We start from the raw sequence: 23657 nt of genomic DNA on the forward strand, positions 1-23657 counted from the left end.
AAGCTTTTGCTTTCCTAAACGAAATTTGGAGTGGAATGCTGTGGCTGATGAGTGGCGCTAAGGGAATGGATGTTTTGAAGTAGTTTGGGGTTAAGTGGCTTTTGAGGGGCTAGGAGAGTCCTTGGTGGGTGCCAAGGCAGGGGGCACTTGGAGAGCTGCCGAGCCCTCCTGCGCAGGCGCCATCTGAAATAGCACTCCGGGCTTGTCCCACCTTCTCCCCAGCAGGACAGCTCAGCTGTCTTACCCACAGAGCCTCCACTGTGGGGAAGGCCCTCTCCAGCTCCCACCCCACATCAGTCCCTGGGTCTGCCCTGAGCCGGGAGGTGGTGTTCGAGGGCAGGGAGATGGCAGGGTGATACCCAGGTCCCTGAGCAGCTGTTTGTCAGCGGATTTTCAAGAACTGTTTCCCTGTCTCTTGGGGAGGCAGTGATCTGAATTTACTTTGAGGTTCAGGGAGATGATTCTGAGAACAAGCACTGGTCTGGGGTGACCCTGGAGGAGGAGGGGTCCATCAGTGGTCGATCACATGGCTGAGGATTTCAAACTCGCTTCACACAGTCTTGGCCACGTCCAAGTTTGATGTCAGGACGAGGAATCAACTCAGCCCCAGTCAGCTAACGCACCCCATAAGGGCACCCCGCCCCCGACTGCAGGTCTCTCTCCTCCGGACGGACCCTCCCTTTCCTCTGCCCTCTTGCCATCTACTGAGTGTTGAAACTCCACTTTCTTCATAGGGAGCCTGGCACCCAGCCCCAGGCTGATCAGCCAAGAGGTTGGATAGGCCTGGCTTCCGGGGGAGCGGGGAGTCCCCGGGAATCTGGCAGGTGAGACGGGGAGACAGGGAGGAGTCAGCCCTCTGGACTGCATCCAGTGACAGTGCAGGAGACGTCACTTGGCACCATGAGGTCAGGGGCGCCCCAGGACTAGACTGGTAGACAGTGGGTTTCATGCACTGGGGTCACCTGCCACCTCCCACAGCCAGGGACACAGGAGCAGGGGTTCTTTTTTGCATCAAGCCAAGGCATTTTACTCTGCTTCTACAAAGGAAAGCACTGATTTTTAGGAAGTGGAAGAGAGGGATATTTGCAATGCAAAAACAGACCAAACAAACTCCCAAGCCTCTCTAGGGTATGTCAGTGGAGAGGAAGGCTCTCCAGACTCAGTGAAATTATCACACTTCTGGGAAGCGAGGCTCTCCATCCCAGGTGGTACCTAGTAGCAGCCACAGCACCCTGCTCCACAGTTTATGCCCACTGTCTGGTCTACTTCATCCCAGACCCCATGGAGTGGGTCCTCACACAAACCCGTTTCACAGAGGAGGAACCAAAGCCGGAAGGTCAGTCATCTGTCCAGAGCCGTGCAGCCAGAGGCAGAGATGGGCCTGGGAAGGAAGTCTCTGACTGGAAGCCAGACACTAACGGACACTGGGAGCCCCGCTGGGGAACGGGGTGCCCTTCGAGGGAGATAAAAGGTCTGTTCTCCTGCTGGACCCCGGCATCTAGCGGCCTCTGCATGGCACCTACAGCCAGGCCCAGAAATGGGAGGGCCAGCCCACAGCTGGCCACCAACCGCTTTTGTTGCTAAGGACTCTTTAATCACTGACGTTGGGGTTTAAAGGGCCCCTGCCAGTCCTCCCCAAATGTGTGTGCGCTCAGGAGCGCGCGCGCGCACACACACACACACACACACACACACACCCCGCCCTGTCGTCCCACAGCCTGAAAGAAAAAGATGCGGCTTCTTCTAATGGCTCTGGAGTCAGTACGCTCCTCCTCACGCGTGACATAGACAGGTGTTTCTGCCCACCCCGTCCTGACACGAGAGAGGCAGGCGAGCCCCCCAGCAAAAGCCGCAGGTGCAAGAATAGCTGGAGAGCCCAGGTGAGACTCCTCCCACATCACCCCCTAGGGAGGTGCGGCCGGCCTTCCTGCACCTCATTCTGTACTGATCAAAAATGAGGGTCATAATCCCCATACCTTCCCTTCCTCAGGGAGCCCAGAGAAGGGGCCACCAGGTGCCACACCTGGGCTGCTCAGCTCTCCAAGGTGGGTGGCAGGAGTGGGCCAGCTTTGCTCACACTGGGTAGGGGTCACCCAGGATTCGAGAGGGTGGAGGCCTGGGAGTGAAGACAGGGCCCCTGGGACAAGCTCTCTCTCTACCCTGCAAATCCCTCTGCCCTCTAGTCCCCCCACTAGGAAGGGGGGAAGGGGAGAACGTAAGCCACGCCTCCCCATCCACTGCCCCTTCACAAGAACCCTCCCCCCACCCAGCGCCACCCCTCTACCTGTAACTGACAGCTAAAGAGTGAGTGGGCCTCACACATTCCTCATTTTGCCATTCCCTTCAATGCACCTTTCCCTTCTCTCCAACTGTATCCCAGGTGCGCTCCCAGGCTCAGATCAAATCCCTTCTACTTCCCCCAAACTGCCTCTCCCAGCCCTGTGAGCCTCCCCCAATCCCAGAGCCCGCGCTGCGTCCCCACAGTACAGCGGCCATATCCTCAGCTCTGCACAGCAGCCCTACAACACTTCATGGTATAATCTGTCCTTCTGTCCACCCGTCCATCCGCCCACGCACCCGATACTGATCCAGCCCCGGCCGTAGGTCAGGCACCGTTCTGTCACTCTCCTCGTCCAGTCTCTCTCCACTCTCCCAGACAATTACTTCCCACCTTCCGCTCCCCCACCCACCCCCTGGCCAGTGCCCCCCAGTCCCGTGGCATTTGGTACCATCTTAGCTGCAGAGAGACCTCTCTCCTACGGTCCGGGTTCTGACACCCCGAACTCCAGGTCTCCCAGCAAACCCCACAACCTGCTCCTAACAGGTCTCCCCATCTCAGTAAACGCTTCATGATGGGTGCAATCCACAACCTGTAGCAACACATCCGTCTCTTCTTTTTTTGCCTCCCACCCCATGTCCACCCAGCAGCAGAGTGTTGTCTCTACCTCCAAAGCCTCTCTCCCCTCCACACCACCGCCCTAGTTCAGGCCGCTGCGGTTTCTCGCTGGACCCAGGAGTAGCCTCCAGAGGGTGTCCTAGCTGCTGCTCTCGGTGTATTCCGTACACAACAGCCAGAGTGATCGTTTTAACACAAAAGATCCTGATGGTTGCAGCTCGAAACCTTTGGAAGGCAGCTGCCCACCACACTGGAGGTTTTCACGCTCAGGCCTCAGGGCCTGCAAAGCGCTACCGGACCAGGCTCCTCCTCACCCGTCACCCGCAGCCTCACTGGCTTCCCTGCAAATGTCTCAGATGCACCAAAGGCAGGATCTGCATTTGCTGGCCCTGCTGCCTGGAAAGCCCTCCCCTCCGCTCAATGACTCAACCCTTTCCCAAAAGGAAAAAAACCACTCCCTCCCCAGCAGGCTTCACCGTCCCACCCCTCACAGCACGTATCACCACCGAACACAGTGTCCCCTACTACTCTGTTCATTTGTCTCCAGCTCCCTCCATCAGAAGACCGGCTCCACGCAGGCAAAGATGGCCTATTTGCTCCGCGGCTGCAGCCTCGGTGCCGAAACAACGCCAGCACAGAGTAGGGACTCAAAAACTATTTGTTGAATGAACGAATGAATGAGTCCTGTCTATTTCCTTATTACAGCGATTTTCAGCCTTTTGCATCTCATGGCATACATAAACTAATGACTAAAATTCTGCAGCACACGAAAAAGCATTTTATAGATTTTGCTGATCGGACCAAAAAAAAAGTAGGTAAAATTTTGATTCAATCATGCAAGACAGCCATTGTTGTGTTGGCTGTTGTCATTTTTTTTTAATCTGACAATCTAAGGGAAAAGAGGGCAGTGCCCCTGACTAAACGGGTGTTGCATGTTTTAAAAATGCTTGCGGCGAGCTGGGTGAAAATCGCTGCCTTATTGGATGCATCCGATCTCCTGTAACCTGAGGTTGAGTGACCTCTGGTGTCTGACCAGGGACGTCTTACTCACCTTTCATCTTCCTCCACCTGCTCGCCCAGGGGCCAGTTACAAGGGCAGGTTCAGGCCTGGGGTGGCTGGCAGTCAGACTGCGTGATCCGTGGGAAGTGCTGCCTGGCGCGCTGTGATGAGGAGGTCTCGGGGGCTGGCCCAGGTCTAGTTAGCATGGTTGATTTGTCATGTATGCCGAGGGCACGGGGCAGAGAGTCAACATGCAGGCTGGGGATCTTTAAGGCTGCAGAGAAAGCTGGCTGGAGGGGCAAAGCAGGCCAGTCCCAGCCAGTTCTCAGGTTTGGGAAGCTCAGGAGACGGTCCCCAGGGTCCTAGCACATGCTGCCCCATCAGCCCTCCGCCCCTGGACAGACCCCCAAGGGGAGTGTGGGTGAGTACAGGAGCCTCCCTGGCTCAGCCCACCCGTCTGGACCACCGCTGCATGGCCCCTGTGGCTAAGGCATTTGTCCCAGGGCTCTCAGACCCGGAGGCGGAGGCAGAGCCAGCCCCACGTAAATTATTGGACCATTTTGCCCCCTTGACATGCCTGCTAAAGAGCTCCACGGGACTATTCCAGGACGCCCCGGCACTCCTCGCTGCACTCCACGCAGGAGACCAGCGTGGATGTATCCGGAGGACGCAGGCCCTGGACTTTCTGCACAGCCAGAAGGTTCCCTTGCTCCCTCTGCACGGCCAGGCACAGAAAGAGTGAAGGCACCAGAGCATGTGCCCCGCCCCTGGCCACATCCACCTCACCTGGGGGCCCGGGCCTCCGCTGCCTGCTGATCTCCGCCAGGAGCGTCAGCGCCTTTCCTCAAGTTCCCAGGCCAGCAGAGTGGGGGTGGGGTGCAAGGGAGGGAAGCGCTCACGCTCCCCTTGGGCACAGGAAGACTGAAATGAAAGCCCTGCTCCTGGGCCTCGCTTTAAAACACGAGCTGGGAGACCTGACCTCTTCTACTGCACTATTTTAGTGACCTCAGCACCTTTCACATCCCCTGAGATGTTCGGCAGCCAAGTTGGGGGACCAATCTCAACGCGCCCTCCCCTCCGCCCCCCACCGGGGTCGAGGTATTTGCTCCGGTCTCACTTGGGAGAGCAGAGGCCGTAAAACCAGAGACCCATCCCGACTCCTAGACCAGCCGCCTGCACCCACGATGGGACATGAGGAAGCAAGGAATAACCAGCCACGCAAAACCCAGAAAAGGAATCCTTTCTCTCCAGAGATTATGAAATCAAAGCGCATTTTGTTACTTCTTGGAAATTCTTCTCTGTATGACTCGGAGACCACATAATTCAACAGGGTTTCCATTATTATTATAATTAAAGTACTTGGTCCAGTTCCTGCCTCCTTCTTTACAAACTTCCACGCAGACTGAGAACGGAAGCGGTTACCTGCGCTCACTCTTGGAAGCGGTGAGCAGGTCGCGGGGACTCCAGTCCCCTCTTCCTCGAGCTTGGCAGCAAGGGTCCTGCAAAATCTCGAAATCCCCCGGCTCTGCGCGGTCACGAAGGAAGAAGCCGGGCGCTGAACAAGCCCAGGCAAGCCCAGGCGGAGCCGGCTTCTGGGTCCTCCCTCCTGCGCGCGCCACCCGGGGCGGGAGACACTACCTCCCAGGATCCGAGCAGTTGGCGGGCCCCAGACGCACAGGGCGTGGGCATTGCCTCCACCTGAAAAGGAAAAGAACCCAGGTGAGGAAAGGAGGAGAGGGTGGGGAAGGTGCCAGCCTAAACCGGATTAGGGCAGGGGGCGCTGCGGACACAGGGTCACGTCGGGGGGATGGGCTGTGCGAGCAAAGCGCGCTGCAGAGGGGACTGCGCGAGCTCGGCTCCGGCTCGGGCTCGGCTGTGGGGCGGGGCCCCAGACCAAAGTCTGGGCCCTTGGCCCCTGCACCGCTGCGGTCGCCTGGGCCTGGGCTGTGCTTCCCTGGCGAGCGCGCGGACTTTGCCCAGCGCCCCTCGCCTCTGCCTGCTGTGCAGTCCCGGGGCGCGCCTCCCAGAGCCGATGTCCCAGGCTCCACCACCATCTCAGCCCTTCTAGAGGCTCCTCGCCCTGCCCTCCGAGGCGGGACGGAAGCTGGGGCAAACCAAGAGGGGCATGTAAGAAAATAAAGACAACCTACGGGGGCGCTCTCGCCGGGAAGAGGGAAAAAGAAAGCCGTGTCCCGGGTTCGGATGGGAGAGGCGTCCGGGGTCTGGACCTGCAGTCTCCATGACATTGCCGGCCCGGAGAGCTCGAAGGTCCCACGCAGCCCCGGGCGCCAGGATCCTGGAAAGGACTGCTGGGACCATCAACAGGCACCCAGCCTCGGCCACCACACGCTGGCCCGGCGCCCCGCCCTCACTCGCTGAGCCCCCAAATTTCCGTGCTGCCTGTCACTAGGCGGATATGGCTAGGCGCGTCTCCTCCAGGGGCGCAGGAGGCAGGCAGGGGACACTGACGAGGCGCAGCACTTGGAAGCCCAGGTTGACGGGGTTGGGGGTGGGGGTTATGCTCAACTGGGGGGCGAATGCATACCCCCCCCCCCAGCATCCACCATAAAGGTTCCCGGAGACACAAACGCGGACGCGGATTCTGAGCACCGAGCCTGAGCCTTGGGAAGGCGCTAGGGCAGCCCCCGAAAGAAATGCGTACCTCACATTGCTCCCGGTTTCCCACACAGCCCTGAGCAAGGGCAGGGCGCCCTTTGGCTTGGTGGGGGGCACGAGTGAGTGCAGGCACGGCCCTAAAGCTCTCCAGCCACCACTCTGCCCCGGCCACGGTACATCCAGTGAGTCCAGCAGGCGGGACTTCCGGACCCTCGGGGGAACGTGCTGCCCATCGCACTGTGCCCAGGCTGAAGGAACAAGGAGTCCTCTGGGCCTCCCTTTGCCCAGGGGGTTGTTGCAGGACAGAAATCGCTTCATCAGAGGCAAGCCCTCCTGGCAGATTCACACTGTGGCACAAGTGCAGGACTCAGCAGCCGCCCAGGGGCCTGGTAGGCACTGTCTCCTCCACAGGACAAAACCCAAGGGCCAAGGTCTTGGCCTCATGAGGCAACAGCTCCCCGAGGTGGGAGTGGGAGACTCATCCCTCTTGTACTGGGAGACAGTGGTCCTTGGGGCGGGGGTGGAGTGGGGACAGCAGGGAAGTGACTCTGGCTCTGTGTGTGATCACATCTGGGCACACGGCATGGGAGGGAGCCCACGGAGGCCAGCGCGAGTCACCCTGTTTGAGGGACGAGGACCAGGGATAAGTCTGCGTGGAACCCACATTTTCTACACTCCTGCAGGGGTTCGAGAACAGTCTCTAGAACAGAGGAGGAGAGCGCCCGCCAGTGGGTGAGAAGACTCGGGTGCAGGGGGGTGGCTGCAGGTTGGCCTACTTTCCCCACACAGCAGGGCAGGGGCAGGGATGGCCTGTGGCATAAGTGGGAAGAAGAAGGCCCTGCAGGCGATGGCTCAGGAGGTAGCACCTGGAGACAGGAGGGAAGGGGGTTCTAACCCTGACTCTCCCTGTGACCTTGGGCAGTGACCACAACAGTGACTTGCATGAAGTGCTCCGTGCGCCCGGCGTCACCCTTATTCCTCCCCCAGGAAATCTCATCCAGCCCTCAAAGCAGTTCTGAGAGACAGGTACTAGCACCGCCCCATTTACAGGTGAGGACATGGAGGACCAAGAAGGGATAACTGGCCGCCACCCAAAGAAGGAGAGTGGGGCGGAACCAGGACCCATATCCGTGCCTCTCAGACCCCGAGCTTCACTCCCTAAGCACAAGCCATCCCTCCTGCCTCAATTTAGCAAATTGCTTAGCCTCTCCGAGCCTCACTGTCTGCATGCGTACAGACAGCCTCCAGCTCACGGTTTGGATTTAATAACTGTGGAACTAACGAGTGAACGAGTGAATGAAATCCCACCCCTCAGGGTGGTTGTGGGGACCGCTCTGGAGGGAGGGCCTGCACACAACAGCTGGCGCCAGGCATTCGGCCGCTCGCGGAAGGAACCGCTGCAGCGCCAGGCCCCGAGGAGCACAGGCAGGCAGACACCTGGGACCCTCCTGTCCAAGAGCCCCTGCCCATTCTTCCTTTCCCTTCAGAGCCACCAAAATGCTGTGACCTGGGCAAGTGGAGAGTGAAGGCGCTTTGGAGGCGCCAGTTCTGACAACTAGAGAACTGAAGTAGCCAGGTTCTTACCTGCTTTTCCATCCAGAGAGGCCAAAACCTCTCCAGGCCTCATCTTTTTTCCGTTAGGCATTTTCTGTGTGCGCGAGGGCGGTTTTAGGCCACTCTACATACCGAAGCCTGTCTCATCTCTCTGCAGCCCCTCCAGGCACGAGGACCCCAAGCCCATCTGTAAGTCCTCTGGAACCTGCCCAGCACCCAGACACACACGCACCCCTAAGCAAAGGAGGGCTTGGAGGAAGGGAGCTACAGAGGTAACACTGACAATGGACTTGGACCCCCGGGTGTGGTCTGCCTGCAGCCCCACGCACAGCTCTGAAACTGTGCCGGTCACCCTCTAACCACAAGGCCCGGAGGAGTCCTGCTCAGCCTGCGGGTCCATCTTTTCCAGGAACGTGAATTAAAGAAAGAAGGATAACAGGGGCCTGGAACGTATATCTCAGCGGGAAACACAAGGAGCCACCATTCTTCCTCACTGGCCAGAAGCTCATGGCACGGACCCCGCAGGTCACCAGAAAGCCCTGGCGCGCTCGACAAACACCGTCTCCCCTGACCCGGAAGATTTAACCTTGCTGTAGGTAACGCAGGACGGTCAGGCCTCCTATGGCTGCAGCCTTTCCCTGTAGGGGCCCGGCTGTGGCCGCCAATAAGAGGCCACGGTGGTCTGTCTCTTACAGTCCTGAAGACAAGACTGCTGAGCACAGGGCCCTGGACTGGCGCCGGCAGAAGAAGGGGGACTTCCAGGAAAGGGCCTTCTTCACTGTAGCCTTGACACCAGAGCATCGCTTGGCAGCGGGGGGTGGGGGACAGTGGATGGGCCTGTGTGTGTGTGTGTGTGTGTGTGTGTGTTGCACAGGGCGTGGTGGGGAGCGCTGCTCCAGGGAGCCCACCCCGCAATGACAAAGCCCCTGTGTGAACGGGCACAAGTTGTAGGGCCTCATCTCTGAATAAGAAAGCCCAACTTGACTCACCGGGTTGGTGAAGAAATCACCCCCAGATTAAAAATAGTGAAGGTAAGAAGTCAGATGCGGTGCAAAGGGGAGAATTACTTTAAGTGTCTGGTCATCCCTGTGCTGCGGGGACGCGTTACCCGAACATAGCTCCGTGGTTCTGTTTAGTCCCCTGAAGCCGCTCCCTGGCTTACACGTCAAGTCAACTGTTTTCCTAATGGAGGTCAGAGAGAGGTCAATTTATTCTTAAGAGATATCTACCTATGGATTGAGTGATTGATCGATAGATATTTAATACACACACATACATACATGCACTACTTAGCTACCATTTATCTAGTCCTTGTTATACACGTATGCATTGTGTTTTGCAGACGTCACCTCATTCGATCCCCCAGCAGCTCTGTGATGTCCCTAGTATTGCCCTTGCTGGTGTGGCTCAGGGGATTGAGTGCTGCCCCGCAAACCAAAGGGTCGCCGGTTCGATTCCCAGTCAGGGCACATGCCTGGGCTGCAGGCAGGTTCCCCTGTTTGGGGTGTGTGAGAGGCAACCACACACTGGTGTTTCTCTCCCTCTCTTTCTCCCACCCTTCCCCTCTCTCTAAGAAGTAAGTAAATAAAATCTTAAAAAAAAAAAAAAAGAAAGAAAGAAATCTCTAGTATTATGCCCATTAGGCAGGTGATAAACTGAGTCTCAGGGAGGCTTCAGTCCCGTGTCCTTGTCTAAGGTGACACAGCTTGTAAGTGACAGACCCGGGATTTGAACCTGCGCTGTGTCCCAAAGGCAGGTGGCCTCAGACCACTGGGCTGTGCTGTCTGACAAAGGCGCTGCCTAGGGAAACCCCTCTGTTTTTACTGGAATGAGGAAAAGCTCCTCAACCTTCAGTGCAGGGAGGTGGGACTTGCCCGAGGCTCTTCGCTGCCACAGCTTTCGTAAATACACGTAACTGCTACTTCCCATTTCTCCAGCTTAGAGGAAAATAGGGCCAAACCAACGATGGCCCTGGGCTCCCAGCCTAAGGATTGTGGGAAGGGCAAGGATCCCACCCATGAAAGAGCCCCGGGAGCAGCAGCTCACCCCAAGGCTCCAGTTCCGGTTACCACCCCCACTGTCCCTTCCGAGGAGACCTGGATGCTTAGCCCAGCCCTCTGAGACTGTACTGCCCACATCAGCTTCCTGGCCAGGAAATAGGGGCACTCACAGGACTTCTTTGCTGGAGCTGTGTCTCCCACGTGCCTCGAAGGAATGCCTTGGGGGAGCAGCCACCATTGGCTCGTGGAGACCTAGAGGAGCAGAGAAGCAAAGCAGTTATGGAAATCAGACCAACTCCAGGGCCTCTAGAGCCAGGTGTGCAGGGAGGTGACCTGCAGGTACCTGGCAGGTCAGTCCAGGTATCCCTCACCAAGGTCTTTCTCCCAAGGGTGATTCTGCAGAGCTAAGGCACTGTGGTCCCCAGGAAATGCCTGAGAGAGCCTGTGCCTTCCAGGGGCACATGGGCACTGGTGCCCCCAACAGAATTTGTAAACTTCCAATGCAGGAGAAGGAGGTCAGACACAAGGCTGAGCGGAGGTGCTGAGCCGAGGTGCCCTGGGAGTCCAGGGTAGCCTGGGAGGTCAGTGAGGGGAGCACAGTGGGGGAGCATCCAAGACAAGCCTGGCTCATTCTGCAATTTTATCAGTTTTATCTAATCCTTCCTGCTTTGAAGAAAAAACAAATTTGTACTTTTCCAATGAAGCCACCACCTATGCCTGGTCCCCTGTTGTGAAACACACACATCCATGACACAGAAGGAAGCCTGGTATCTCTGACGCCTTGAACAGACTATCGACAACATTTGGGCTGTAGGGCGAGGTGCCCTCCCGCCACAAGGGTCAACGCCTCGTGTGTGGCAGGGCCTTTCAGGGGACATGCGACACCAGGGCCACGGCCGCATCTTAGGGGACCTGGGAGTTTATAAAATGGAGAAACTTCAAAACTGGGTTAGAAAAATGCTTTTTGAACATTTAAACTAAAAAAAACAACAACACTCACACATCGCCAATACAAAAGCATTGGACTGTTGACTATAAAAGATACAAAAAATCTGAAGACCCTGGGTGGGGGGAGGTGGAAGAGGGTATGGGGGGACAAATGGTAACGGAAAAACACAATAAAAATTTAATTTTAAAAAATTTAAAAACTAAAAGAAAAATCTGAAGGCCCTTTTTGAACGCACAGCTCAAGCTGAATGGCCTGCCCCCAGCAGATCGACACTGAAGCAGACCCCCCAAGAATGCAAGTGACAGGCATTGCAGGCGGAGCTGGAGCTGGGACTGGACGGGCCAAGCAGCCAGGCACCTAAACGCAAGTGATCTAGCAAACGTCCGCGTGGCCAGGACTTGGCCAGGACTTGGTTCAAGGAGGAAGGAGGAGAAAAGGCAGAACCGGAGCTGTCAACACTGTCACTGAGAAGAGGCCCTGTCCCTGGTGCTTTGCCACCGTGTTGTGATAACAGTGAAATGCTGCTAAGTGGTAAAGGCCGGGACTACACCTTTTACCGCTTGTACCTGCTCACAGCCCCATGCTCGTGTTGGGGGTGCTCGAGGAGTATGTTGGGTTGAACCAAATGATCAAGATTTGGGGGGAGCCCCAGCTGGTATGGCTCAGTGGGTTGGGCAAAGCAAAAAGTCACCAGTTCAATTCCCAGTCCAGGCACATGCCTGGGTTGCCAGCCAAGCCCCAGTTGGGGGCATGAGAGAGGCAAGGCAATTGATGGATGGTTCTTTCCCTTTCTTTCTCCCTCCCCTCTCCTTGCTCTAAAAATAAATAAATTAAATCTTTTAAAAAAGCAATTTTGGGGGAGATATAATAATTTTACACCACCAGAGTTAAAACAAAACAAAACAAAAAAAAACTACATGTTGCCTGTTGGTCCCATTTGTGGCGGCCCCCGGTCAAGTTTCTGGGTTAACTTTCTCCGCCTCGGTCAAGTCCACCTAAGCACCACTCACATCCTAACCAAGGCGTCTGGCCGCTGCGCCGCTCTGCAGCCATTCCATCCACAAGCCTGTGCACCCAGGAACACTGACAACACAGCCCTAAACTGGGGGACTAAGAAATTACCACCCGGGGGTGATGCCGCAACCTGGAGACTGCATTTTACGGCAGAGAGGAGAGGGGCTCTCCAGATACAGGAAAATGGGCCGTCTTCTAGCTAATCACAGTAATGCACCTCCACGTAGCTGAAGGTCATGAGGATGCCGCTTGTTAGTTTTAAGAGTTAGTTCCAATTGGCCGTACTCATAACACGAAATTGGTGTTACACTCACTGGGCACGGAGTGAGCTGACACTGAGTGGACCCCCCTCCCAAAGGCAGAAAGAGACCATCAAGGGAGAGGCTGGTGGGGAAAGAATGAGACCAAACCCTGTGGCTGATCCACATGGACGTGTGGCTGGACTTGCTGCTGTCCTTCTGTGACATTTCCCGAGCGAGGGGTGGGCACGAGGCTGGACGTGAAACCCACAGGAGGGCCGGGGATCTAGCAAATGGACCAGGGTGTTCAGTTTAGCCTTGTGGGGTGGGCTGTCCCATCTGTCCTCTGCCACCCCATTCGAAGATGGCCAGCGCTCCCTGGGAAGGTCGTGAAATGTCCTCAGCTACCAGCTGTGTGAACGACTAACCCAGCCTACTCTAAGAAACAAGAACAACAGCGAAAGCCGCCGCATACCTCACCGCAGCACGTTCAGTGAGAGCTCTGTAGGAAGCCCAAGTGAAACGTGGGGAGACCTAGGAGATGACACAGATCCTGAATGGCAGGGAGATTTCTAAGCAAACTTTCTGTTGTTTTTAGTCGAAACAGAATCTTGAAAAACTCTCCTGCCTGAGTGCATGGGATCATGTAAACTCAACACCCCATCCCGAAAATCACCCCACCGGGAGCAGCTCGATTTCCTTCCCCTGTCCTCAGGAGCCCTCTGCTGGAGGAAGCCTGAATTACAACACTAGCAACCTGACTGCCACCAGACTCAAGTGGCCCCAATTTCCCAAAAGGGAAAACAGGGGGAACTATACAATCACCAGGTTTCCTCCCCCTGGCAGGCACTTTGCCCAGTGGGAACTGTAAGCCAGAGGTGCTGCAGACCCGCTCAGAGGCAGAGCAGCGTTCAGCTCCCAGAGACGTCGGTAAGTTTTGCCTGTGGTTCACTTCCCGGCCCCCAATTTCCTTACCTTGTCCTATTTCGCCTGAGGCAGGGTGCCCCATGGGTCCAGCACTGGTGATGTCATCCTTGTCCCACATCGGAACGTGGCCCAAGGACTCCCAGGTCTGCCCTGAGTGTCCCGTCTCCTTGGGCAAATCAGTTCATCTCTGGGCCTCACTGCTCTCAGTCTTGGAGCTTGGGGCTTGGACCAGATGATTCCTGAGTAGCCTTCATTCTTGGGGCTAACGTTCCCGTGTCTAAGAGAAAAGAGGTTCTGCTCGTTAGTCAGACCTGCAGAAACTGAGAACAGCCGAGAAGTTGCTGACTCTGCACTGTGTGGAAAGCAAAAACAGTGAGTGGGGAAGGGCCGTGGGTCAGGGTCTGCCCCTGGGGCCCGAGGCTCCCAGCAGCACCTTGGAACCTTTTCCCACTGTCCCCCATCTGCATCCCCAGTGGTCCCCGTCTTCAGGGTTCTGGGTGCTGCTGCCTCCCCAGCCAAGCTCCATCAGCGTCCTGTTTCTAGTTCAAACCAGGCCCACCATTTGTCCTCCTGACCCTTCCCTTTTCCTTGTACCTTTGTCCTGGAGGAGCCGCAGGGACTCCAGGGCTGGCCAGTTGGCTGTGCCTGGAGGGTGCAGACAGTCCCCTGGAGAGCTGCCTGTCCCTGTGTCCTTGGCAGGAAGTCTGGCAACTGCAGTGCTGTGACTGTCCCAGGCTGAGCAAGAAGGCTCCTGGTGTCAGTTTGGAGGCAGCCACAGGCCTGGGCAGGCCCCAAAGCTGATGACATCAGCTCAGAGCAGGGTCCGCAGTCCTCGCGATCCCTGCCCATCTCCATTCTCCCATCTCTGCCCATCTCCGCCCATCTCCATTCTCCCTCCCAGTGCAATGCCGGCTCCAAGGACAGCCTCTGGCTGGAGACATTCAAGTGAGGGACGGGAGGAAGCAGCCCCTGGTGCCTCGGCTCTTCCCCAGGCGCCCAGGGTCCAGGACGGGGAGAGGCATCAGTCTCCAAACTGTCTCACCACCTCGAACGGCCCCAGAGGAGCAGGCGGCTCATGTGCACAGCGTGACATCACTTCCCATCTTACCAGGAGACAGGGTTTTTGCCAGGAACGGGCCCCTGGGGACAAGCCGGGCAGCCTTTTCATGACACCGGCATAAATGAGGACCTGCACCGAAGGCTGCTATTCTGGGCAGACTGCCGTCTGGATGCCCCGGACTGCCCTCTGGGTTCCCAGGCCCCTGCTCCTGCTGCTCGAGGCCCTCACAGCATCCGGGAGGGTCAGCGGCCACAGGACCCCACCCATGTTTGCTGGCTCAGCTCGCTTCTGCAGCGGAGGCTGGACTTCCTCCACGTCCAACTTTGACCTTCCGCAACCAACTCCGTCCTCCTCCCGCCACGGTACCTAATCTAGCTCCAGGCTGCCGCAGAAATCCGGAGGGGGAGCATTCAAGGATGTGGTCCGGGAAGGTGCCTTGCCCTCACCCAAGAGGATTCCTGAGTTGGGAGTCTCTTCCTTACCCACCAACTGGAGAGGCAGCTTGACTTTCCAAACTGGCGTCCATGATCCACAGGAAAGCCAAAGCCGGGTGCCGGGCACAGCTCCCCTCCGCTAGTCTCAAAGCCTTCGCGAGCATCATGCCCGACACCTGGTCGGCGCTCGGCACCAAAGTGCCTGTGGAAGCAGATGCATGAAGCCGGCTGCTGGAAGAGCCCCGTTCATAGTCCTCCCCATGGGAACGGCTGCCTCTGGTCCGGTCCTCAACTCCGACAGAGTAGAGTCGTGAAGAAAGGTTGTGTAAATAAAACCAGAGGCTCACTCACTGCACCAATCAGGGACTGGGTCCTGTCTCGGGCTGTCTGTGCGCAGCCGCCGGGAGGTGACCGTGGGGACAAGCGGCGGAGGCGCCAGCCCGGAGCAGTGGTGCAGGGCCTCCGCACCCGCTGCTGCAGCCCCGCAGCCAGCACTGCTGACTTGGCCCCGGGGCGGCCGGAGGGCGGGGGAGGGCCTGCAGCAGCTTGGGCTCCCACTGCCCCTGCGCAAGGAGACCTGGGGAGCCCGCAGCAAGCAGTGCTGGGCTGGCTGGGGCTGGGGCAATGGACGGGGTGGGAGAGGAGAGGGCTGGAGAAGCCCTGAGTCAGCGCTGGTGCATTGCGAGGCTCCCGGAGCCTCGGACCCAAATAAACAGCTCCCCTTACCCCCATCCAACGTGCTACTGCGGGCACACCCCCGCACCCAACTCAGGGACCAGCATGGCCTCCTTCCCCCTCAACCATTCCCCGCGATCATGCACCCTGCTGTGAGTCCTCTGGGGCATGGAAGGACAGGGAATGCTTTTTAAAGACCAGCCCAGACCCCGTCATCCTCTGGATGTTACCGAGGGGCAGGTACTGGCTGCGGGGCTCTGAGCCGTGGGCCAGGCAGGGGAGGACCTGTTCCTCACTCCCCCACCCCGCCTCCTGCAGCCCCTGGGCTAGGGGGCACTGGGGGTGCTGGAGGCGTGTGGTGGTTGTCACCAGTTGTCCTAGATGTTCTCCTGACAAAACCCGGGAGATGCCTGGCCTTACTGGTCCTGCTGCAGAGGTGAGGGCATCCAGGGGCCTGCGGGGGCTAAGGCCCTCCCCCACCTGACTGTCCCTGAGGGTCTGCCTTCACCTTGGCTGCTTCCTCTCAACTATCTTAATGTGGCCACTGGCCGGACAGTGCTGCCTGAGGACACTCGCAGCGACAAGCTTGTAGAAGCCCCTCTTTCAACTCCCATTGCCAGCCTGTGTAGTTCCTGTCACAAGCCCCAGGGAGGCCAGAGCACTGGGCTCAGGGGTCCCCTGCTCCCCACCCCCAGGGCACTCTGTGAAGTTTCTGTCTCACCTGAACTCCCACAGGGGACCAGAGACTCGTTAGTGGACATGGGCGGGAGGCTGGGGGCCAACAGTACCGTTTGCTTGGCAGCCATTGACAAGGCCTGTCTCTGGGCTGATTCTAGAACCCAAGGGATTAATTCCAGGTATAAAGGATGCTCCTGTGTCATTCGTGCTGGGCAGGGATGCACTGAGTGGCAGAGGACTTTGCCTGGGCATGCCAGCTCCCTTCCCTCGTCCCCCAGGGTGGTGAGGCCACCCACACCGCCATTCCACGGACAACGGAAAACTCATCACGTGTCCAAATGGCAGCCCCAGCATCTTCCTGGCAGGGTGGGGGTGAGGGGGGTGTGGGCAAGTTCTGCCTGATGCACAGATGAGGCTCCATCTCCAGCCTCACATGATGCTGACCTCGAAAGACCCTGGCACGTGGGACCCCATGACTCATGGAGCTAGAAATCCTCCACATTTAAGGTCGTTACAAAGTTGCGGCACATCGTTTAAGGGGCTCTGCACTCACGCCCCACAGAGTGTTAGCAGAGATGGCCTTAAGTACATGGGAAGTGTGCCAAACGGATGGAGCCAGACGCAGGGCAGTGAGGGACGGCATGGGGACTTGGAAAGTAGGGAAGTTGAAAGGCACTCTGAATTTGGGGGAGGAGGGCTGCTCCCATCCACAGAGCACCTTCCAGTCTGCGCGATGGTGCGGCCTAGGACCCTCTGACATATTTGTCTGCGAGCCTGCGTTTCCCCATGCGCCTGCACTAGGTTTGATGCGCGCACCCCTCACGCCCCAAAGAACTTCAACACCAGCAGCCCTTTTCCCCACGCGAGCCTTCGAGTCTGGCTCCTGTCTGCAGCAAGGACCAGAGCACAGGGCGGGAACCCTGGGCGGTCATGGCATGTCGCCAGCCTCCTTTTGCTGCTTCAGAGGCTTGCCTGGATAATTTATATATTTACATCCAAGAGGTTTGCTGCATCTCAGAGGTAGAACTGATTTATGGTGAGACCTAATTTTTTTTTTTTTTTTTTTTTTGTAAAAAGACACCTTTGTGCTTTTGGAGGAATTTTGAGGAGCTCAGCCTAGTGCCTGGGACCACCTAGGCAGAGGCCACCATTGGCCCTGCACAACATCACCTCCAATGCAGACTCTGGTCCAAGCGCCCCGCATGTCTGGGAATGCCACACTAGCCGTGCCAGCCTGGGAGTTCCTCCAGCCAGCACCTACAGAGGCAGCAACTGGCTTCAGGGCTGTCCTTGGGCTGCGTGGGAAGAGTCTGGCCTTGGAGACCCGGAAGACCAGCGCTTAGGCTCCTGGCGCCGTCTGTGCATTGGCCCAGAAAGAGCCCCTGCCCAGAGTGTGCTTTCTGCTGCTTCTGTGCGGTCCCTCCTTCAGTGAGCCCCTTCTGGAGCCCCCACAGCTGCCTGGCACCCCGGAGCAGCATCACGCAACACCCCCTGCTAACCCCAAAGGGAGTTCATCGCCTCCTAAGTGCTGCAGCCTCTGCCCCTGCAGTCGCAAGTCATTGCTTCGAGTTTCCCTCCAAAGCTCATCCCAGTGAGCCCACAAGGATAAAAGCTCCACCCCCACTTAGTAAGGCAGCGAAGGCTGCTGCGTCTGTGTCCCCAGGGTGCTAGCCAGGCTGCAAAGACCACAGTAGAGATCGGACCGAGTTCTGCAGCTGGATTCCACACAGCTTAGGGAGCCAGTCAACCAGCCGGGAACGCGCACACCCAGGCAAGGACTCAGCTTAAACTCATCGGTAAGTCTATGGGGTCCCCCGCCCCGAGCTTGTGGGAGGGAAGCCGACCCAAAGCAAGGTCCTTATTGTGCTTTGGATTTTGCGGGGTAGGACTGAGCCCTCCCCAGTCCCAGGTACCCAACAGGCTGATGGAGAGTGGGTATCCCTCCTCCCCCTCCTCCGGCTTCTGCTGCTGCTGCTGCGGTTCTGCAGTCACTTGAAGGAGAAAGATTTCGCAGTACGGCATTCTTAAAGCTGCAGCGTCCAAATTCTCCTTCAAACCCCGAGTGTCACGGACACCCGCTCACTTACCAGGGTCCTTTGCAGAAGGTTGGTGGGCAAGGAGATGGAGGACAGGATCTTGGAGAAGCCGGGTGGCCAGGAATCCGAGGCTCAGACTCCAGCAAGGGTGAAGAGGAGAGGCCGCCTGCACCGTGGCAGGCTCTGCAGTTAACCAGGCTGCCGGACTGCAGCAGGGCTGCAATGGAGAATTATTATTTTTTTTAAATCCTAACCAACCCCCCCCCCTCAAATTTCCACCACAAACTTAGATTCCTTAGTAGCTTAATTCAAATGCCAAGTGCAAACCCATACGACAAAGAAACCCATTTGAAAATAAGAATTCGAGCAGCATTTTAAAATTATTTGGAGACACTGGCTCCTGTGAACTGACTCAGCTCTCCGCACACCGCCGGCTGGAAAGCCAGGCAGGGAAGGACCCTGAGGAAGTTCACCAAGCCCAGAGTTTCTGCAAAGTGCGGGGAGAGGGCTACAGCCTCTCGGTGGAAAAAGCGGCTTAAAACCCCAGGAAAAACGCACCCTTCTGCCTACCTCAGGAGCGTGGAAAATAAGCAGACGCAGCCCCAGGGAACCCCCATGCCCCTCCCTGAAAGTTACCTCTCTCCTCCGCTCCGTGGCTGCCGTCCTGCCCCACTGCCGGCAAGTTGCAGAATGCTGCTGGGGAGGCAGCCTCGGAAATCAGAAGTGTCAGCTGGGTCCCTGCACCCGAAATGATGCCAGAGTCAACGCGGCAGGCCAGGCGGCGGGATGGTCTCTCCCCCTCCCCCCCACCCCGCCGTTTAATGTAAACCCCTGACACTGCAAGATGCCTGCTCCTACTGAGGCACATCTCCAAAGGACCTCCTCCCTCCCGACACTTCCTCACAACCCCGGTCCCGGGCTTTGCTCCACCTCCCACACTGGTTCACCGAAGATGCTTTTCTGACAGAGAGAGACACGGGGAGAGAGGGAGAGAGCACGACAGCCAGCTCGCGGGACTGCAGAATTCTTAATTCCTTCCTTTCCGACACCGCATTTTGGAGAAGGTGCGACTTCTTCAGAAGTTTGAGAATTGCAGCCAGCCACCCGCCGCCCGGGGACGGAACAGAGGCAGTGACCGACTGTCTGATTTGCTGCAGACAAATCCACACCATCCCTTTACTTAAAGAAAAAAAAAAAAAAAAAAAAAAAAGGAGAGAGGTACACCCAGGGTAAAGAGAATAGGAAAATTCCTCCCGGTCCGCTGGCAAATTTTCGACAGTTTGGGAAATCTGTCTTTTGGCTTTCCTTCAAGAAAACCCCACGTAAAAAATGTGTATGCACGTGAAACATACAAGACGGCCACAAAGTGTAGATTTTGTCCCTATGTGTCTGCGATTCGTAAAGTGTTTGCTCTGCCTCCATGCCGGTTAATGTCATTTTCGGTGGAGACAGGGGTGTAACCGGCCAAGTGCCAGGGGAGAGAAGCACTTTAAATGCAGATTGAAAGGGGAGTCAGTCAGTCAGTCAAATAAAGCTGAGAGCCATAGGACTGCACTCCTGGGTGGGACATAAAACTGAAACCACACAGCGGCGGTCACCGGAGGGACGGGGTTGGGGAGCAGTACAGGGCAAAGGGGGCCAAATATATGGCGACGGAAAATGATTTGGCGTGGGGTGGTCGGCACACGATGCAACGGACAGGTGATGGATGCATCATGGAAATGTACACTTGAAACCTATGTGGTCCTATTAACCAATGCCACCCAACACGTTTAATAAAACATAAATAAAAATACACACAGAGGTGGTTAAAAATAGTGCATTCTAGAACAACACACAAGAGGTAATGCAAAGAGAGAAACCGAGACGCAGCAAGCAGACAGGGGGTGCGGGGAAAAGAAAGAATCCCCAGATTTTTTAATTTAATGCAAACTCAGTGTCTGAGAAAGGACAATAAAGGAGAAGGGGGGGGCATAGGGAGAGACCACTGAGACCCCTGAATAAAGTGCTGAGACGGGCCCATTGCACTAACTGCATGCACATGTCATTACTGAAGTCAGACCTGGTGTGTGACTTGTTTCTAAAGGGACAGGGAGGGACGGCCCTGGACCTGCCTGGGACGCACAGCCACGCTGCCGCAGTGCACCACGGCCAGGCCGGCGTGGCCACGCATGGCGCCCGCTGCCTCACCCCTTCCTCCCTCCTGGGCCCGGCAGCCAGGTGCGGCTGTGCAGCTTGGGCCCGGCCACAGCCAGCCTGTGGGCACCCTCCTTCTCCACGCCATACCCCTCATTGTGGTGTGTGTGTGTGGGGGGTGGCCACGGCCCATGGAGTGTCACAGTGAAAGGGACCTCAGACAGCACGCAGCTCAAACCCTCCATTTCACAAACAGAGAAACCAAGACCCAAGAAATGGCACGCACCACCCGGCCCCTCCCCAAGGTCACCTGGCCGGGAAGATGCACAACTGAGATCAGACTTCAGGTCTCCAAAGTCGTCATCCTGTGCTCTCTCTGTACCTGTCATCGCCCCCTGTGAGACGAGCCATCTACCTCTGCCACCTTCTCACGTGACCTTGAGGATGTCCTCTCTGCTCTGTGACTCAGTTTCCCCTCCATAGAAGATACTAAGACTTAGGCCAAGGAATTTCAACTCTCTGAAAGCAAGAAAAATACCAAGTAGTCTTTTGTTGGCAAAGGCGAGAGCACACGCAGGCTTGGGAACCAAAGCAAGCTCTCCAGTCCCCTCCGAATCGGAGACGCGGCTTGTCATCTGCATTGGTCTCCTGGAGCTGCTGGGACAAACCGCCACAGACTGGGTGGCTAAAAACAACAGACACTTACTGTCTCACAATGCTGGAGGCCAGGAGTCTGAGATCCAGGCATCGGTGGGTGGGTCCCTTCCGGAGGCTCTGAGGGAGACTTGTCCCATGCCTGCTCCTGGCTTCGGGTGGCTGCCGGCATTCTTGGTGGTTTTGGGGGGGTTGTAGGCACATCCATCTCTGTCTGTATCTTCACGGGGCATTCGCCTTGCTGTGTTTTCTTTCCTTTTCTTTGTCTTCTTTTTTAAGGACACCTGTCATCTGATTTAGGACCCACCCTAATCCAGCATGATCCCATCTCAAGATCCTTGATTACATGCTCGAAGACTTTTTTTTCTCCGAATAAGGTCATCTTCACAAGTTTTGGTGGACACACCTTTTTGGGGAAGGGCATTATTCAGCCGCCTGCCTACCTTGTCCAGGGAAAGTTTACCTGTGAGAACCAACCGCAATGAAATGGGATGGCCCCCAGTCCCCTCTGAATCTTCAAAGATGCTGCCCCATGGGACCCTGTGGGTAGCAGTTCATAGCTACGTCTACAGACCACTTGGCCTCATTCGAAGTGCTTTAGTCACCTTGACTTATTTGATTCTCACAACCACCCTCGGAGGCAGGGGCTACGTTATCACATCCTCTTTACAGTCAAGGAAACGAAGCAACACCGAGGGTCAAGTCACATGGCTACCAAGTGGCCAGATTTAGGCCTCTGGCTCCAGAACTGGTGCTCTCAGCTGCACCCTGGCCTCCTCGTGTTCTTCTCTCTCTCAGCCTGACCCCACTGGTTTTCTATCCAACCCGCACCTCTGGTCTGTTCCTTTTGCAGAGTTTTGTTGGGCACTTTCCATGTGCGCTCTGGGCCGATCTAACTTCAAGTGCTGCCGTTTAAACACCCGGGGGGGACTCAGGGAGGTTAATTGTGCAGATCAGCGCACAGGGTCACCCTCAGAATGGAGGGGAGATGTCGCTTTGTCCCCAGTGATTAACAAAACCCCTGCCAGGCCAATAATGAACATGCAACAGGCATTCATTTTTAAATCAATAAAAAAGAAGAAACTGCCTTGGCCAGTGTGGCTCAGTGGATTGAGCGCGGGCCTGCAAACCGTAAAAGTTGCTGGTTCAATTCCCAGTCAGGGCACATGCCGGGGTTGCCGGCATGCAAGAGGCAGCTCAAAAACATCAGTGTTTCTCTCCCTCTCTTTCTACTCCCTTCCCCTCTCTCTAAAAGTAAATAAAATCTGTTTTGAAGAAGAAGAAGGGAAGGAGAAGGAACTAAGGAACAGCGATGTCCTCTGGAACTGCCCATAGGTCCTTGAGTTTTCCTCCTCTGCCTGTGCTGTTGCAGCAAATCTGCTGGTTCTTTGTCTTTCTTCGGGAACGAGGTCCAGCACCTGTTGGATCTCCTTTCAGCCCTGAGTCCTCGCCGCCCTGGCGTGCAAGCGGCCCTGCTGACTTAGACCTTGACAGACAACATGTGCAGTCTAGGTCCCTTCCGGGTCTCCTCCATGGGCGGCGAGCAGTTCGCACACTCGCGGGGGAAGGAGGCACGGTCCGTTGTTTTTTTGTTTGTTTTATTTTGTTTTTTCCATTGACAGCCTTATGTGGGGCTAACTCGCAACAATCGCACTGTCTCCTTTATGTTTAGTAACAGCTGCAGAAAACTAGGTTAGACCTCGGGACGGCGTTCTATCTGGACGTTGTTCTAACAAATGACTCTAGAGTGGGTTTCAGGGTTTCCGTGTTTAGGATGAGGCAGGAGGCCAGGAGGGAGGGCCAGGGGCTGTGCTGCTTGGAGACAAGCGGTGCGTGGCCATCTGACTCGGGACATTTCCCGCCTCTGAAATCTGGCAAGTCCCTGACCTTTCGGTAACAACACTCGGCTGGGACCAGAGAGCGTCGATGGCATCCCAGTGGCTCTCCCTTCTGGGGGAGGAAAGCCTGCTGGGATGACTTTCATGTGGTCGGTTGGCCTTTGCTCTCTCAATGCAGAACCACCATCCCCAGGGACTGACTGTCCGAGAGGGCGGCTTTTGTCTTCAACAGAAGATACAGGCTTTTCCCAGCCTGAGTCTCCTACGTATTTGCGTTGATCCCTGTGCCCTGCCCCATCATCCAGCCCCGAGCATGGCCGGCCGTGTGAGGGCACAGGGAGGGCAAAGCCCAATGTGTTTCATAATGAGTAGGAACCCTTCCACCCCAAACAGTCACATTGTGTCTTTATCATCTGCTGAGGGAGAGCAACCTCCTGCCCTCGAAATCTGCCTCCCAGTGTATTTACACAGCGCCCTGCACACTCAGGTGTCGAGCCTGCTGGCTTCCGTGTTGTGCTCTGCGGGTCTTCTCCCCTGCTCATTTAAAAAGTGTGTACAAGCCCTGGATTGTGTGGCTCAGTGGATTGAGCGCTGGCCTGTGAACCGAAAGGTTGCCGGTTTGATTCCCTGTCAGGGCACATGCCTGGGTTGCGAGCCAGGTGCCCAGTTGGGGGTGTGCGAGAGGCAACCGATTGGTGTTTTTCTCCCTTCTCCTCTCTCTGAAAATAAATAAATAAATCTTTTGAAGAAAAGTCTGTATCGAGCACCTACTATGTGCAGAGCAGTGGACAGATACAAATTCTGCCCACACCAGCCTAAAAGTGGGCTTCCCTTCCGTGGACTGTTCATGTGTCTCTGTAAGATGCTGGAGGTTCCCTGGCTTAAGCCGAGGTTCTTCCCAAGAGTGCCTGTGTTTACAGACAGATGAAGACCTTAACGCAAAGGATTGAT

At 56.5% G+C, this 23657-nt stretch overlaps 1 long non-coding RNA gene across 8 annotated transcripts; it reads left to right on the plus strand.

Annotated features, from left to right (window-relative positions):
* The first annotated feature begins 3400 nt into the window (after window positions 1-3400).
* LOC112299553 (uncharacterized) lies at window positions 3401-11848 on the plus strand. 8 transcript variants are annotated; one of them, XR_008426423.1, is made up of 5 exons: window positions 3401-5615; window positions 7196-7244; window positions 7435-7562; window positions 8154-8338; window positions 8476-11848. It is a non-coding gene; the product is annotated as an uncharacterized lncRNA (long non-coding RNA). The 8 variants fall into 8 exon arrangements; XR_008426424.1 differs by lacking the exon at window positions 3401-5615 and adding an exon at window positions 6587-6901; XR_006654606.2 differs by lacking the exon at window positions 7435-7562 and having other exon boundaries at window positions 8224-8338.
* Window positions 11849-23657: the final 11809 nt, after the last annotated feature.

This window comes from Desmodus rotundus, chromosome 3 (genome assembly GCF_022682495.2).
Source record: "Desmodus rotundus isolate HL8 chromosome 3, HLdesRot8A.1, whole genome shotgun sequence".
Lineage (NCBI taxonomy): Eukaryota > Metazoa > Chordata > Mammalia > Chiroptera > Phyllostomidae > Desmodus > Desmodus rotundus.